The sequence below is a fragment of the Sinocyclocheilus rhinocerous genome, unplaced genomic scaffold (assembly GCF_001515625.1).
Source record: "Sinocyclocheilus rhinocerous isolate Xijiao unplaced genomic scaffold, SAMN03320098_v1.1 scaffold1279, whole genome shotgun sequence".
Taxonomy (NCBI): Eukaryota; Metazoa; Chordata; class Actinopteri; order Cypriniformes; family Cyprinidae; genus Sinocyclocheilus; species Sinocyclocheilus rhinocerous.
In genome coordinates, this window is record NW_015634019.1 from 354,634 (window position 1) to 372,672 (window position 18,039).

At 36.6% G+C, this 18,039-nt stretch overlaps 1 protein-coding gene across 1 annotated transcript in view; it reads right to left on the reverse strand.

Annotated features, from left to right (window-relative positions):
* LOC107745132 (D(2)-like dopamine receptor) overlaps window positions 1-17,504 on the reverse strand; it is a 61,327-nt gene extending 43,823 nt beyond the window's left edge. Inside the window, exon 1 of the mRNA XM_016558974.1 lies at window positions 17,310-17,504. The gene's annotated coding sequence lies outside the window, so the exon portion shown is untranslated. The remainder of the gene's footprint in view (window positions 1-17,309) is intronic.
* Between the last annotated feature and the right edge of the window lie 535 nt (window positions 17,505-18,039).

An 18,039-nucleotide genomic window follows, 5' to 3' on the forward strand; every position in this document is an offset into this window, starting at 1 on the left:
ATATATATATATATATATATATATAAAACATTTCTGTCCCCCTCACTTCTGAAAAGATGGCTACGCCCCTGCCTCTTGGGAAATCTAGGGGAGGGCAGAGATGGATTAAGCTTTTGAATCAAAATTAATGCTGAGGAGGAACAAGGTAATTTCTGCCTTTGCTAGGTAACAATTAGCCTCAAACATCGTTCACCAATTAATAGCATGTGACACTTTGATTTGACTGAATGAAGGCTGGTTTCCTGCAGCAGAGGATCTCTGATATTCCGTTGCTCCCTGATTAGCTGTCTAGTTGGATACAGTATTTGACTGTATGTTTTTCATGGCCAACGAGCTGTGTTTCTGACAGTGTATGATCGTGATCACATAAATGAGAGCTGACCCCCCAGACAAACCAGTGGCTGGTAAAGTATCACAAAACACACTGGGACTCCAGCAATAGGACAGTGTGGAAACTACAGAGAAAAAGCAATTTTAGTGTCATTTTCTTCATATCCACCCCCACCCGCAATAAAAGTGGTATTTTCGTGATACGCACTTGACATATCATGGGGGGAAAAGATTGTATTGCAATTTCTGTAGGCAAAGCATCATTCAACTCTATCTCACAGCAACCAATAAGTGCAGTCCGTGGCACTGGGAGGAGGGAGGATATTGTATTGCAGGAGTGATGTAGCGAATGGATATATATTGTGTTGTGAATTTAATCGAGAAGGTTTCTTTTCAAAGCCCCAGAGTGAAAATATTTTTGAGTGTTGATATGGTTTAGTCACTTAACAGTACAAATATATATACATTATAATGTTATAATATATGTATTATATTATAATAAGCAGACATTTAAGCTGTTAACACAGAAGTTATGGATTTGTTCCTTCATGTTACTTAGATCAGACATTTTCAAATTGTTTCATGCCAAGGGCCCCAAGATATCATGATCCCTTTTTCACGCAATAAACTGCAACAATAGTTTCCAAAAGTAAAAATCCCATTCATTTTCTATAGGGGAATTGATTTTTAACGATAACTTATACATTTTTTAAAGACAGACCTACTGTGTGTGTTTCAAGGCTTTTAATAGATGGTACATGCTATTATTAAAGCCATCAGCAGATTTTATCTTTTAACTTTTTATTATTATTATTTTTATTTATTTTTTTATAAAAATGCTTTAAAAAAATCCTGTTGAAAAACTACATTACCCATGATTTAGCAAAAAAAACAAAAAAAAACACTAAACCAATCTAAGAATCATGATTAATTGCACCATACAAAAGTCTCCATAATCTCTAAAAAATTGTTACATATTTGTATACTGTATATACAAATGTTTTGCATATTAGTTTCTATATATTACCAACTTCTTTAAATCACTAAATTAATGGCACTGTAGTTTTTTTTTACATTTACATTTACATTTAGTAATTTAACAGACGCTTTTAACCAACGCGACTTACAAATGAGGACAATGGAAGCAATCAAAATCAACAAAAGAGCAATAATATACAAGTGCTATAACAAGTCTCAGTTAGCTTAACCCAGTACACATAGCAAGGGTTTTTTAAATAATATAATAAATTAAAAGAAAACAGATAGAATAGAAAAAGAATAGAGCAAGCTAGTGTTAGAGGTCTTTTTTGCTTTTGTTAATTGTATAATAAATGAAAAGAAAACAGATAGAATACAAAAAGATTAGAAAGCAAGTGTTAGGTTTTTTTTTCAAAGAAAACAAGCAGCAAATTAATAGAGTGCAAGTCTAAAAGGACAAGTTGTTGTTGTTGTTGTTGTAAGAATAGAATTAGAATAGAGAGTGCTAGAGTTAGAGGGTCAAATAAAGATGGAAGAGATGTGTTTTTAGCTGATTCTTGAAGATGGCTAAGGACTCAGCTGCTTGGATTGAGTTGGGCAGGTCATTCCACCAGGAGGAAATATTTAATTTAAAAGTCCGTAAAAGTGATTTTATGCTTCTTTGGGATGGCACAATTAAACGACGTTCACTTGCAGAACGCAAGCTTCTAGAGGCACATAAGCTCTGAAGTAATGAATTTAGGTAAAGGGGCAGTTGGCAAGGTTGACTTGAAGTTGATGGTCCTTCATCCAGCAAGAAATGTCTGTTAGACAAGCTGAGATGCGAGCAGCTATCGTCGGATCATCAGGATGGAATGAGAGGTAGAGTTGAGTGTCATCAGCAGTTTTTTTTCCCATTAAACTGTTAAAACTGTTAAATAATAATCTTGTACCTTTGTCTTTTTATATCCGAATTTCAAATAATTTTTTGCTTCAAATAAAAAAAAATTGCAATATTGTGATTTATCTTGCTGGCTGGTTTGGTATGTGACATATAACTCTATAATAAAGATTATTCTAAATAATAATATTAGTATTAAGAATAAAACTTTATATAAGCTTTCACTGAAATAATTACTGCAATGTCTTCAGATCCAATAATATACTTTTAAATTATGATTCAAAGCAGAAACATACATTATTAACACATTTACTGTCTCTATTCTAGAATATTACAAAAATTAGGCACAGACACACTGATTTTGATCGATTGGCAAAAGTATTTTTTATAAAAAGCTAAAAAATGAAGTAAAATTTTAGACTGATTTTGGGAGCCCTGTTCATGACATGCAGACAAAAATATATTTATCGTGGTCATGAATTAAGAATTAATTTTCTTTTATTAATTCATTCCCTCATTTAAGGAAATCGTGGCACGTTGTAATAATTAGTTTCCTTGTTTTAATTAAATCAAAATGATGGGAATGAATATGGTACAATGTGGCTATGATCTATTAAAATGAGAACACAAATTAAACACTCAGGAGAAATAATTCCTAATCAATGGCCATGATATAAGAAATTATTTACTGATTTCCCCCAAACACAAAAATGCAAAAACTCTACCAAAAAATGACAACTCTGACAATGATCTATTTTGCATCTACGATAATCATGGAATTTACTTATCAAATGTAAAAATATATATATTTTTGTCTATTGGAAGCTGCATTCAAAAGCCCCCTCTGTTTAAATGGGCATGATGCCTCTGATATTTAACTTTTGCATTCAGTCAGCAGTCTTTTCTACTCAATATAAGCATTACTAAACAGCTTTTAAGCAGAAAACACTGCGACAAGGGAAATGTGTGTTTTACTCATTACCTGTCAAGCTTCTATGATAATTAAATTATACAGTACAAAGGCTGTGAATCAATTACTATTCTTAAAATTCCATCTGAAATATAAATTTACTCTTAAGAAAGTTTTTCTCCATCATTTATTGATAAACGAAGCAAACTGTGGAACTGCTGTGTGTGTGGTTACTGAACATGATTTTGTCTTTAGAGATCAGAATTAAACAGTAAAAATAACAGTCCAAAACTAATGAACTTTTAGTGAATTTTGTTTATTTAGTTAATTTTGTTTGTGCACATCCTTGCAGCTCCCAGTTTGAAAACCCCTGACTGTCCCAAAAGGTGCACTTGATCTGTACACACTTGTGATGGATATTGTCTGAGTGTACCTGTGAAGCCCACATGACCATAGGGAGTCCCACTGTCATGCTTTCTGGTTTCAGAAGGGTGCTCAAAAGCTCTTTTGTGACTGCTGGCATCCTCGATACATCCTTTGCCAAACCTGCACATATGCAGACTCCACACCCAGCCAACATGTATATGTGGGCCCCACATGGTTTATGCTGGGTCCACATGGGTACCAAGTGGGCATGGTCCCAAAATGGGCATCTTATCTGGGGCCCACTTGGGTCAGCTAAGTAGACTACTACTTGACAGTCCATGTGGAACTTCACAATAAATTATGCTGCTTAAGTATCAATTCAGAGGAGGACCAAGGAGTTAAGGTAGTTTTTCTTACTGTAAATTTAAATTGGATTGAATGCAATTAGCTAAACGGCAAAAGCTACCTAAATTCATTATACAGTACACTGAAAAAAACAAGATATATTGCACCAACTTTAAAAATACTTTAATTTGTTAAAGTCAAATGTATTTGTTTGTTTGTTTGTTTATTTATTTATTTGCTTGTTTAATATATTTGCAGTTTGGTTCAAACCTTAAATTTAGGTATTAATCAAAATATTTATTTTCCAAAAAATAAAACATACAAAGTAAAATTATTATTTATTATAATAACTATATAGCATAGACATAGCTAAAAGCTAAAGCCAATTATAGCCAGTTAGCTAAGCAGAAAGTAGAATTTTGATTTAAGATAAAACTATAAACATTATGTTAGTCAATGTTTAATTTAGTGGACTTACTATAAATAAGGACATCTTCAAAAGACCTTAATGTTTTCTGTGATGTCTTCTTAATATATGCATCATATTTTCTGTTATGTACTAAAAAAAAGAAAGAAAAAAAGAATAGAGAGAAAAAATTATCAAAACACACATTTAATTTCTGCAGTCAGTACAGCTAATGCAAAAATTCTGATTTTGTATTGGGAGCGTCATTTGCCTTTAGACAAACTAAACAAAACAGCTTTAAACCGGAAACCATGGTGAGACCAAAATATAAATGCACTTAATAAATGACATAGTCGGTTCTTTTCAGTGTATATGACTTTCCTGTGTATTTCAAGTCAATCACACAGCAAGATAAGAAACAGTCTAGCATACTTCTTTTGTGTTTCCAGTGCTGTGTTTACACATGGGAATATAGAGAGACCTCAGCTGAACTTAAAAGTTGAACATGTTGAAAAATGTTCAAGATATGTAGTCACTGTAAAAATAGTATAAAATTGTTATTACAAGTTTCTTTTAAATGGTAAGCCAAGCTCACAGCACAATTTGTTAAGTGCTGTACTTGCTGTTTAAAGGGCAAAGTGACCTTTGCTTATCTTAGGTCCTATAGTGTGCCAGAAGTACATGAAGATGTGCAATCTGCTGTGGAGAGCAGTTTTCATATTTCTCTCAGAAGGTCAACATGGAGAAGGAAGGTATTTATTAGATAACAAAAGGGCACTTAGATCTGGAGAATGTTGTCCCGCATTTGTATCTTATCTCATCTGCCATATTATGAGGGAAAAATCACACTTAATACTTGAAGGAAACTTCCCAGGGTCTGTTTGCAGTAATGGCACTCAGTGTATCACTCAATGTACCACATAAACATGCCCATTTGTTAGGTCATGGTGACATGTGCAAGGATGTTGTGGATTGCTAAGCTTGTTAAGGCTGGGTAAAGTCAGAAATGTAATAGCACACCTCTTCTCAACAAGTTACAAAATTTGAGGTATCAATCATGTCGGATGAGTTACATGTCAAAGTTTAGAGGCTCTTAAAAACACATTTTTGGTTTTAAAAATAGTAGCCTACAATAGTAGTCTATATATTTGTAACAACGTTTGTAGTTCGGGAAGAAGGAGGCGGGAACCGGCAAATGTGCAAAGAAAACTTTAATAATAAAATAAACACAAAATAGCGCGACAGCCCCTCGCGGACGACTGTCGCGCACAAACAGAACCAAAACACAAAATAAACTCCAGGCCTGGTCCTCTCTCGTCCGACACTGTCGTCACTCCTCCCTTTTATCCTTCCGGAGCTCCTCCGTGAGACTCGAGACCGGTGAGTGGTGCAGGTGTCGCTCATTATCAATTACTCCACCGGCCTCGCTCCGTTCCCATGGCTCTCGGCCCCGCCCCACTCGTCACAATATTCAAATGAAAACCACAGCACAGATTAAAAAAAAAAGGCAGGGTCTTCTTGGCATGCCGTCTAAAACACATGGTGCTCATGCGCAAGATGACAAAAAGCAGCGCGATACAGCACAACATCTAGCACATTTTCACATAGAAAATCAATTCAAAAGCAGAGCAGTGGAGCACAACAGCACACTTTGTGTGAATTGGTAATTAGAGATTTGTTCAAAATCCATTAATATCAAACCCCCAAAGCATGAGCAATAATTCTCAAAATAATTTAAAACCTGAAATAAAGACTAAATTTGACCATTGTAACAGTATTTTACTCTCAATCTTATAATTTTGGGGTGCAACAACATAACTCGCTGCGTAACTACGACAGTGGGATAAATCATTGGAGAAATTAACTAGCTGCAACTGTTTCTCAAAACCATAGTAACATGGTCACAGTGCCGTCTTTTGAACCCTGTTGGTTTAACAATATAGGACTGTTGTTAATGACATGCAGGTAATGGAGCAATGAATTCTGATTATTAATCGATTCAGCATTGCAATTAATGTCAGCTTATTATTGTTAATTTGTACGAAACAACAGAAAGCCTTTTTTCATCATGGTAACAAGCTCTATGGAACTGGCATACACTTTACTCCCAAATACATATGGTTCATTCCGTCAGCAAATTTCCCCACAGTGTAATATCTCCAAAATGCTGCTATAACAAACATGGCATCTGAGGACTACCTATTGTAACTATTTTTGATCCTGTTGTTTTAATTTATTTGATGTTTGATTAATTGCGGCTTCCCTCTTATATCAAACTCTGCGATGTAAACAAAAGTAAAATATAAAGATTGCAATGTATTTATAATGAAATGGAATGAAAGATATAGACTGAATGTTAGCTTGTTTATTGTAACAAAGAGTATGTCGGTAACAACAGAACTTAGTTGCTTAACAATGCTTTTGGTAAGAAAAAAACACACCCCCGGACAGATGTTGTTACTGTGTGCTGACTGCCTGTCTTAATGTACTCACCAAAAGATACCAATCGATAAAGCAGAAAAAGCTATATGGTTAACACTTTATTTTAATGTGTCCTTGTTACAGTGTAATTACACAAATAAGTGTGTAATATTAATTAACAACATGTATTTACTATAGGTTAAGTTTTAGGGTTTGGTTTAGTTGCTTGTAATTACACAATTATTATATAGTAAATACATGTAGCATGTGTAACAAGGACATTAAAATAAACCTATTTAGACAGGTTTATTGACAACTTAAGGCTGAAATACTCTACATTACTTTTGCCTAGATTTTTGCCCTAGAGGAGTCAGCGCTAGTTGCTGAAGTCAGATCCAGTCTTCAGATTTTAGGCAGGCGCAGTGGAGGGATATAACAGAAAATCACATTGTGAATGATGGGCACAGACTGCGATTTTTTTTCACTTCGGACTATGATTCCATCCAGTCTGAGGATATTAAACATGTTTGATATTTTGAGCCGAATTTAGAAATTGTTTTAATTTTTCATGCCTCTCCTATGATGATGAAAGTCGGGTGGTGTTTGATCCTCAGTCGTTTAGTGTTTGATGCCCAGTTTTTCTCTGTTCCCTTTCAGTCGGTCACTCTCGACGTCACGTCGGATGACCGGCGAATTGGGATCTCGCTTAGAGAGACCAATCTACTTCGAGTGTAAACTAAACGAGCCAATGCACATTGGCATGCGATTATTGCATCCAGCTGCCGCTAATCACAGCATGAGTATAAGTAGGCAGCAGATGCAGTGCATATTCAGCTTGTCGCTTCGGAGCCGAGCGGTTCTATCGTTCTGCTCCTGACCTTCTACGGTAGTGCAGCCTCCAGCAAAGATGCGCCGTGGAGCCGGTCGCAGGGCAGCCGCCCCACCCATCCAGGCCCCCGCCAGACCTGGTGGTAAGAGAAAGAGCAAGAGGCCCTGAGTCGGGCGACCCAGAGATGGACGGAGTTGCTCTTCGGGAGATGGTGAACGCCCCACTCCCTCCCCTGGAGGAGGGCCGGGCGGAGAATCTTTTGTTTCCTTTTTTTCCCCAAATTCTCAACAAAAGAGCAAATTCTTCTATCTCTGGTTCCCCAGAGGGGACGGGGGGTTGTGGATGATCCAGTGCCGTATCACACTCACCCTCCTCTCTCGCCAGTGAGCAGCAGTGGGCGGATCGGGAGGACGAACCAACGGACTACCCACGCACCCTCTGCTCGAACGCAGGTCAGTGTTACACACACCCAGAGGTAACCCTCGTTCCCTGAAGGAGGGAACGGAGACGTCACGTCCCGTCGCCACAGGTCCTGTACCACCGCTGAGCGGCCGGGTCACCGGCTCGGCTCCTCAGCGAAAACCTGAATATGTGCTGCATCTGCTGCCTACTTATACTCACGATGTGATCAGCGGCAGCAATAATCAAAAAAATAAATGGATGCAATAATCGCATGCCAATGTGCATTGGCTCGTTTAGTTTACACTCGAAGTAGATTGGTCTCTCTAAGCAAGATCCCAATTCGTCGGTCATCCGACGTGACGTCTCCGTTCCCTCCTTCAGGGAATGAGGGTTACCATAAGTAACCGAGACGTACTCTTTACAAAGCCAACAAGTGTATGATACCTACCAAGGGTTCAGATTTAAATAGTTGTGTAATATATTCCAGCCATGATTTGGTGTGCATGTTTTGTGTTTCTGACAATGACTGGCTACTAGGATGCTTATTTGTGAGTTACTTGGTTGCTATGGAAACTACACTAATGACGGTTTGTTTCTCATCTCAGACCAAAGATGTTTTAAGTAAGGAAATATTATGTGACTCTTAAGATCATATGATGAAAGACAACACTTTATTATAAACCACAATTATTACTATCCAGAAAAATAGTTTCCTAGACATATACAATCCCTCTGCATAGCATTTATACTGCAATTAAACACAGTGTCCTGTTATGTAATGTATGGTCATTAAAATGTGCTGTACAATTTAGATTATTTCAAAATGTGTGTTACAGAAACCCAAATATATGATATTGAGAAGCACAGAGTAAATTTGTACTCATGTCTTGCTGTGTGTTGGCTCCAAAAACAACCCATCTGAGACCTCATGGCAGGCATCCTGCATCCAAACATGATAATGCACCTCCTCTGAGTTCTGTGCGTGTTGTGTGTCTAGGGTCACATCACAGAGTCTAGTCATGGAATCGCTCACTGTATCTCTCTGTCTCTCTGAGCAGTATGTTGGAATATTCTAGTGCCCCGGACCACTGAAGCTCTGGCTTTGCCCCACTGACGGCCCTACTCTGTCTCATCTCATTAGTTAGCTGGGGTGCATACGAAAGAAAGGAAAGAGGGAGAAGAGGACAGGGGAGAATAAGAGGAGAAGAGAGGAGCGTTGAGGATAGGAAAATAAAGGAGAGATGGGATACATAAATATCTTTCACACAGACTCTGATTCAAATGAAATTTAAAACAATTAAAAACATACAAATTTAAATATTTCACCAGTTTCAAATCTTTCACCAAATTTAGACTCTTTCACCAGTTTGTAATTGGTTAATTCAGTTCTCAGGTTCAGGTTCACTTTATTTGTACCCATAGGTAGACTAGGTTTGCAGTGTTATGAGTTCTCACAGCTTTCACATTTTACAGACACCACAAATATTAACCAACATATATGATAAAAGTGCTTTAAGGTGTAAGGTTTAAACAGTGCTCTTCTTTCTTGGTTCATGTCAGGGGATTTCTTGTGTTATCTAGGCCTAATGCTTGGTTGCTCAACTCAAAAATCCCCCTTTAAGGTGTTTTTTTCTGCACGACTAAGGGCAGTTAGAACATAAGTGGTATAAAATGAGAGTTTGCTGCCCTTCCTGGTGGATGATCCACAAGATACATCTTCAGGTGGCCTGATTAATTACTTTTTATAAAGCCTCAGAAGGCCAGAGCAGGCTGGTCTTACATCAAACTAAAGTAATGAAGCACCATCGAGCATCACACTATATGTGTTTAACCAAGAGGCAATTTTCCCTTTAAAAGCTAGCCAGGTAATTTAGCACAAATATATTCAGGTAGGCAATTCACTGACAATGCCTGTTTCACAGGAGGTGCACTAAAATGTTCAGACCCAGATGAGAAATACTCAAGGGAAGCATAAACAACTAATCTTCAGTTGTAAATTGGGTTTAGATTGACATGCTGGAAATCATAACCATCCAATAATATAACAACTCCATTCAACCGATCTCTGCAGATTGTGTTTAATTTTCTCTCTAACAGCCAGAAAAACTGTTACTCAGAAAAAGGTGGGAAGCTGTCAGCAAAAGAGCTATCTGTAAAGTGAAACTTGCTGTGAATCCTGTAAACTAATCTTAGACTACTGCACTTTTTCCATCCTAATCTCATGGGAAAATATGACCATGTATATATTTTTTTGCAAAACCTGAAAATGTTGTCATTAAAAAAACACTGCAGCTTCCAGGTGAGTTTTATTTTCTGCAATACAGTTGCGGCTTTAATAAGGTTAAAAAGCTGAACCTCTCCAAATAATGTTCTATCAGCTTTTAAATCAACCAACAGAAATGCATTTTTATCTAGGTCTGCCCCCCTAACCCTAAACCTATCCCTATCCCTACCTGGATTCAAATCTAGTTTTAGATCTAAAATTCAACCTCAGAGGAGAGCACAGCATTTTCTGATGCGTTTAAGTCACTTACAGAGCATTCAAGGTTCGTTCTGTGATCTGGGAGTCAAAGTCATGGCTTTGTTGTTGGTAGTGCTATGCTCCATTAGTACAGCTACAGGATGCTATGGTGGCCGAGAAGTGCAAAGCAAATCACAATTCTGAAAACAAAATAACAAATTACAAATGCAAATGCAAGTCTAAAAAACAAAATAACAATTCAGAAAGCACAACAACAATTCAGAAAACATTATAACAAGTCAGAAAACACAATGACAAATTCGAAAACAAAATAACAAGTCAGAAAACACAACGACAAATCAGACAAACCGGAAGAGGTAGGTATAGTTTGGTGGTACAGCTCCAAAAAAGCATATAAACCTCAAAAACAACCTAGAAAATGAGAAAAAGTGAGAAGAGTCCTTACATTAAAAAAATATATAATAATAATTATAAATATATATATATATATATATTGCACCCTTACCGCTATCAATATATGATGAGACACACTGCAAGAGAAATAGATATTGAAAATGGCTCCTTTCATCCGACTGATACTGAAATTAAATTTGAAAAACCACCTGACATTAAATCATATGGGCATCTGTACAAGAGGTATGACTGCATTTAAAATGCTGGATGGCTAAATTATCAAATTCATTCTATAGACACGGAATGTCTCCTTTCACTGCTACTGTTGAACCAGAAGCTGTACCTGAATCTACAATGAAGCACAGTGACCTGTGTGAAAAGGTGGAAATCTCTTAACATTTAACCACAAACAGTCAGTTTGATTCAATATAAGAGACGTCACCTCTGCTGACCCTGCACGTTAAACTGAGACATAATGGCTCTATATTTCTCTGATTTCATGGGATCTTAAGGTGAATTATTTTCTGAAATGGTTGAGAAATGTCCAGATACACCCCAGCAACCTCGACACAGAAGGTTAATATAAATGGCTTTTTCATTTAACAAGCTGTCGGAAGAAGATTATAATAATGGTCGTTGTGCCATAATATTTGCATGCGTTAAAAAACGCATACATACATACATATGTACATATATATATATATATATATATAGACACACACACACACATATATATAGGTATACATTGATGTATACTGTATAAGTTGGTTCAAAGATGATAAATAACACTTTTGACTTGACTAAAACTAGTTAATTTAGATGTTGCTTTTTCAGTGTAAAAACCCTCTGTTAACAACACTGACCACACCATTTTCCCCGTAAGTCCTAGCTGGATTAAGTTACTAGCACAGAAAATGCAGTGCTTTTACTGGTTTCACTCTAGCAATCTTGATATGGAGGTTAAAATAAATGGTTTTTCACTGAACAGGCTATTGGAAGCATAGGTTTATGGTAATGGTCATTGTGCAGTAATATTATCATGCATTTTTCTAATACATTAGCAGGGCACCACAGATTTTGATCTAATATATTGACATGAAAATATCTTTAAATGATACTTTAATGATAGTTCAGTGTCTATAACAGGTAAGGTACAGGTAGACTGTAGAGTATAGGTTAAGATACATAAGTTGAGTCACAGGGAAAGATTGCATTTTTAAACCCATTTGTGACCTTTGTCGTCTTAAGTCGCTTGGGTATATTTGTAGCAATAGCCAAAAAAAGATTGTATGTGTCTAAATTATCGATTTTTCTTTTATACCAAAAATCATTAGGATATTAAGTAAAGATCATGTTCCATGAAGATATTTTGTAAATTTCCTACTGTAAATATATCAAAACTTAATTTTTGATTAGTAATATGCATTGCTAAGAACTTCATTTGGACAACTTTAAAGACGATTTTCTCAGTATTTTGATTTTTTTGCACCCTCAGATTCCAGATTTTCAAATAGTTGTATCTCTGCCAAATATTGTCCTGTCCTAACAAACCATACATCAATGGAATGCTTATTTATTCAATTAATTTGAGATTTATACATAATATAATTTATTTCAATCTCAAAAAGCTAATTTTATTGAGTGTGTCAAGAGATTTGACAAATGTGGAAAAAAACTAAAAACAGATTTCCACAGGAAATAAATGTTATAAATCTTCAAGGAATCATATTTAAAGAAACATTTGCAGTTTATAGTGACACAAAAACTAATCAACAATAATATTCAGAGATTTTGTAAAAAGCAATAAAATGCAATAAAAAAGTCACTATCTTTGGACATAATTGGAAATTAACGTTCAAGGTTTTGTGATTTAATTTTTATGCTTTGGTCTACAATTACTACTTTGGCATTTCATGGTGAAAAAATCAATTTAACCTAAAGGCCACAGTGTCTGCTCCACCCTCAGGTAATCAAAGGATTAATGGAATAAAGGGAGGCGCTTCTCCACCATAATCTGAATTAAATAAACACACAGAGCAACGCTGTGTTTGTTAGATAGCATCGATGTAAGTATCGCCGTGTGTCAAACCCACATTATTCCAGTGTTCCAGTTCTGTCTGTTCCAGCACTCACTCATTCTGAAGCAACCATTAGGGAAACTGCAGATACATCTGCTTCTTGGAGAGCAGCAGCGGAGAAGCACTATAACAAGCCTCAGATGAGATCATTAGGACTCTGTGCCCATGCTGTATCTTAACAACCATGTCTCGAGCAGCCCCTGCCTGTTTCCCATATAGGAGGGTGTCTTCTAGCCTCAAGGGTCAAGCAAGACCTCTCCTGTTACAGGAGTATGGGAAAAGGCATGAAACAAATGATGATGTGGGGATGAATCACCCCTGACGACTTCCTGGCCAGTGTTTTAGAAAGATTTTTTTTCATGGTAAAGCAACTTGATCTATTTATAAAAACATTTTTGCACAAGGCAGCGTTTATTCGTCCAGGGCAGGCAGTGTGTAACGTTCATCCATATTAAAAACATGAGGACATGATGATGAATGTGTCCTAAGGTAATTAGCTACATGCCATTAACATGTAACAGATGTGACGCATTAATCAAGTATTTAGTGGACACGTGTATGAAGCATTTTTTTTCTGTGTGTCAAGTTTGTTGGTTAACGGTCATATTTAAATCTGATCAGTGCCTTTCCTAACAACTTACCAGAAGACCAAATAACTTGTTTATTTGCATCCACTTCCTGATGGATAAATCCAGTGAGTAATACAGGTGCATCTCAATAAATTAGAATGTCGTGGAAAAGTTCATTTATTTCAAACAGAATTTTTTTGAAACTTAAAGGCATAGTTCACCAACAAATGAAAATTCAGTCATCATTTACTCACCCTCATGTCGTACCAAAGACTTTTGTTTTGTGAAAACCAGTGAGGTTTGTTCTTTACACATGTTTGTGCTTCTGTTTACCATTTTTGATGCGCTCTATGTATGCATTTTGATCAGTGTTTATGTGAATAAAATCCTAATTTAAATATTTTAAATTATATAAAGTTATCATGTTTCCTTGTTACAATTAGATAAAACCGCTCAATGGATTACTTTTATGATGTCTTTATGTACTTTTAGAAGTTTGAAAATGTTGATTACATACAGTAGAGGGGATGAGAGAATATTACAAATATCTTAATTTATATTAGCAAGATGAATGAAGTCTTGTGAGTTTGGAATGACACGAGAGTGAATAAATTATGATAGAATTTTCATTTTTGAATGAACTAACCCAATAAAAAATAAGGAATAGTCACCCAAAATACCCATTAAATATGAATCCTCAAAGATTAATTAAAGGCACAATATGTAAGTAACAAAGAAACAAAGGCGTAGCTTGATGACGCCGTGACTGAGTGTGGAATCATGGGAGTTGTCGTCTTCATCCCCACAGCCGATGCAATCCGACAGTACTTGGGCAGAAGTCATGTTCATGAATGAGCTAATGTATTACATATTTATTAACGTCGTAGTATGAAGCAGGGTGAGGCTGAAAGCCGTCGAAGCGAAAAGAGGCAGCTGAACAAGCGTGACACACGGCTCGTAAGCAGCTGAGCTTTTATTATGCCACAGTTGAGCGCTTCTGCTCCTTCCGGTCGTGCGTATGTGGGGTAAAGCATCTCTGTTTTATCATACTAGATACATTTGAAAGTTATGTCATAATGCTACTCTGTGCGGTCGTCACCTGTGTAATAAAACGCATAACATATTAAAGTGTCTTTGGTGTTTCCATGTTTTCTACAAAACAAAACCGTAAATCGAGGGTGTATGATGTCATTGGCAGGCGACGCAATGACACTATGGACACGGTCCGTGTCACTAGTTAAAATCGGAGTCGAGCCCGGGGTCGTCACAAGTGGTTCCCGCAAGCCTGCCGGCCGCTCCTTCGTCGAATCCGCTGGCCGCGCCGTTCTCAAGCACATCATATGACCCCTTTAAACAGTGTAAAATGTTTTTTTAAGACATTTATGTAGTTTTATCTCATAGTGACTATACCTGTCAAGCTCCAAAAAAGACACAAAAGCACCACTGTAGTAGTCAATATGATTAGTAGGCTGTGATTCATTTGAGGTCATCTGAGGATTTTTGTGATAAACAACGTGAAATTTCAATAGTTTTTCACTGAAAATCTGCACTGATGTCAAATGTCACTGATGTAAATAACATTTAAAACCATCATGTTGCATTTTTTCTTAAATGACATATATTTGTTGTTGTTATTATAATGCTATTAAATAATTTTTATAATTATAGTTTTAAATAAAATAATAATTATACTTTATTTTGTATTCAAAATTTCCTCCAATGCAACTTGAGAAATGTGCATATTAGTTTTGGGTTTAACATGGTTGTAAAATGTCTGAACGACTCTCCAGCTGGGCCTGCACTTGCTGAAGCATGCACATTTTTGAGACAGCATTTATTTAAGTTTGCCCATGGTTATGATCCATAACATTAGTCATGGTCTAAAGCCCCTTATGTCTCTGCCCTGTTCTCTAAATTAAACAGAATCACGTAGTGGACAGCAAGGTAAACAGAAAACTAAAAATGTCTTGAAAGATTCAAAAATGACTGTTAAAATTGGTCTTCTTTTATGAGTTAGATGTCATGTGCGATACACAGAGATATAAAGGTATATAGTCTTACATAACACTGTGACCCTTGTTATACTTTCACTGTAGTGCTTAAATATAAATCTATTGTGAACTGTACAGTTATAACCAAATCACTGTGGTGACATTTCTGAGACACCAATTTTCTGAGACGACTTGTGTTCAACATTACTAATGCCTATTCCACCATCTGCTACCAAATATATTTAGACCATAATGTGCTGTATTAAAATCTGCAGTTTTTTTTTTTTTTTTTGCAGTAGGCCGAGTTCACTACTTCCAAAGAAAGGACATAAAATAAGAGACTTTTATTTGCTTGCCTCTCATACAATCTGAAAAAATCCATGGGTGTATTTTCAGTCTGTGCACTAAAACCAGATACTAAATGTTGCTGTCAGAGCCTAGCATCTGGCATGGAGATAGACAACACGGCCGACAGCCTCTGCTATCTGTTGCCATATTTTTAATTCTAGCTGAACCTTGCATCAATGCCAGAAACATTTTTTATCAATATAACTAATTGTCACATTAATACGGCTCATTATCTGTTCTACTTGTTCTCAATGGTTTAAAATGTTCTTGTTGAAAGCTGTTGTGAAACACTGCCCCCTGTTCTACAAGCCCCTAAAAACAGGCTCTGTTAAATAACAAAAGGGCAGTCTGTAGTGTCTGCCTCTTCCTCCATGGAAATGTGAAGAAAATGCTCTTAGGGCCACGCCTCTCCACGCAAGAAGTCCCAGGGGGAGAAAAATCTCCCATAGACATTTTCAGTTACTTTTATTTTTCCACATAAAAGTATTCCTCATGTGCTTTATGCTTACTGGCATTCTTTGAATTCTTCATTGCATGGTTGTTCTAACCGAGAGATCAATTTGGTAGCAGAGGCAGACCATTCCATTCATCATATTTTCTTCTTCATGTCAAACCGAGTCAGTTTCACACATTCCACTCTTGCAGAGATGAATATTACAGAAAATCAGCAGGTACTACAGAATACTATTCTGTTCTGTACACAGACCAGCACTCCATGAGCATATGAACACCATCTACTTGACTGGATGTAAATGATTGAGCACAGATTATTCTTGGCAGTGAATAGACTCACTTTGTCAACTGGTCTGAGATTGGGCAACTAGGTAGATTAGTAAAAGAAGGATATCAAGTGTTTTTCACGTACTCTAGTAAAGGGTCCAACATGTGAAAAAGCACAAACTAAAATGGTGCCAGAACGTGTTTGTGGCTAATCTAGAACGATAATTAAGAAGTGATTATGTAACTGAATAAATCAGTAAACAGCAGGCTTTAGAATGTTTTCCCCCTCTGGAAAACCTCTTGGAATAATGCCTGGGTTGATAATGCCTGAAGATGCTCTTCACCTCTCTGTTTATTAAACAATGTTTAATCAATGCTGTACCCACACATCTATTCAATACCTCAGTCATCCCACTATGTGCAAAATACAAAAGACTGTTAAATTGAAAAATTTGAAAATTGAAAATTTTGATTTAACAGATAATAAATTGAGTAGGTTGGAATATAAACATTAGCCTATATGTTATATATGTTAGTGAACTTTAAAAATATACAGGCAGCAAATGCCAAATGATAATATGTGAATTTCTGGCAACCACAGCTGTTTTTCCCCGTAAATTTGACATTAGTGCATGCAGTCTAGCCTACTTCAGTTGCTTAAGTAATCAGAAAACGCATTTTTATGTATTACAATCAAAAATGTACGCTATACTAACTTTTTCTTTTTTTTTTTTTACAAACAGAAGCAATGGCAAACACCTGCCTAAAAAGCTAATTGAATTCACTGATAATTTCAATCAAGTAGTATTTGTTTTTAGAGGGGGGAGATTGAATTTAATAGTTTTGTAACATGCACCTCACCTTCAAGCCATAGGATATTACGAATGAGCACAGTTCTTCTGTCCGTTTATATCCACAACTTCTTGATGTTTAGCATCTTTTCCCCGCACAGTCTGAAACTGTCCATAGCCTACTCGTTTGTGCCAGAGCGTTCAGTGTTCTCGAACTATTCACGATGCTAAAGAATTTCACTTGACTGAATCAAACGTGAGTATTTATCTTATACCGGCCAAAGAGTATTGTAGTCTTACACCTAACTTTTAAAGCCAGTTTTAAATAGTTATATTAAGTGCGTGCTGTCAGCTGCAGAGTGCGAATGCCGGGCGCAGCGCCGCTCTCACATCCAGCAGTATGAGCGCGTGGCAGGTAGGAGGCGGAGTTGACTGATCTCAACACGAGCGAGTGTTCAAATGCCCAGAGGATCCAATGAAAGAACCGAGGGGGGGGTGGACGGGGCTGTCAAATGTACAGTGACCGCTCCTAAATGTACAGTGACCGCTCCTAAAGACACCTAAAATACACTTAAGATGCATGAATGCCATTTGGTAAAATCAAACCAAGTGACTGCTATTGTAATAGTAGCTACAGACACACTTCTACACTCTCATAAATATAGGTACACAGGCTATCGCTGGGGCTAAAATGTACCATTTAGGTACTAATAGGCATATGCAAATAAGGTAAATAACAAGGATATAATATATAAACATCACACTATCAAAAATCTCTCTCTCTTAAGAGAGAGATTCTA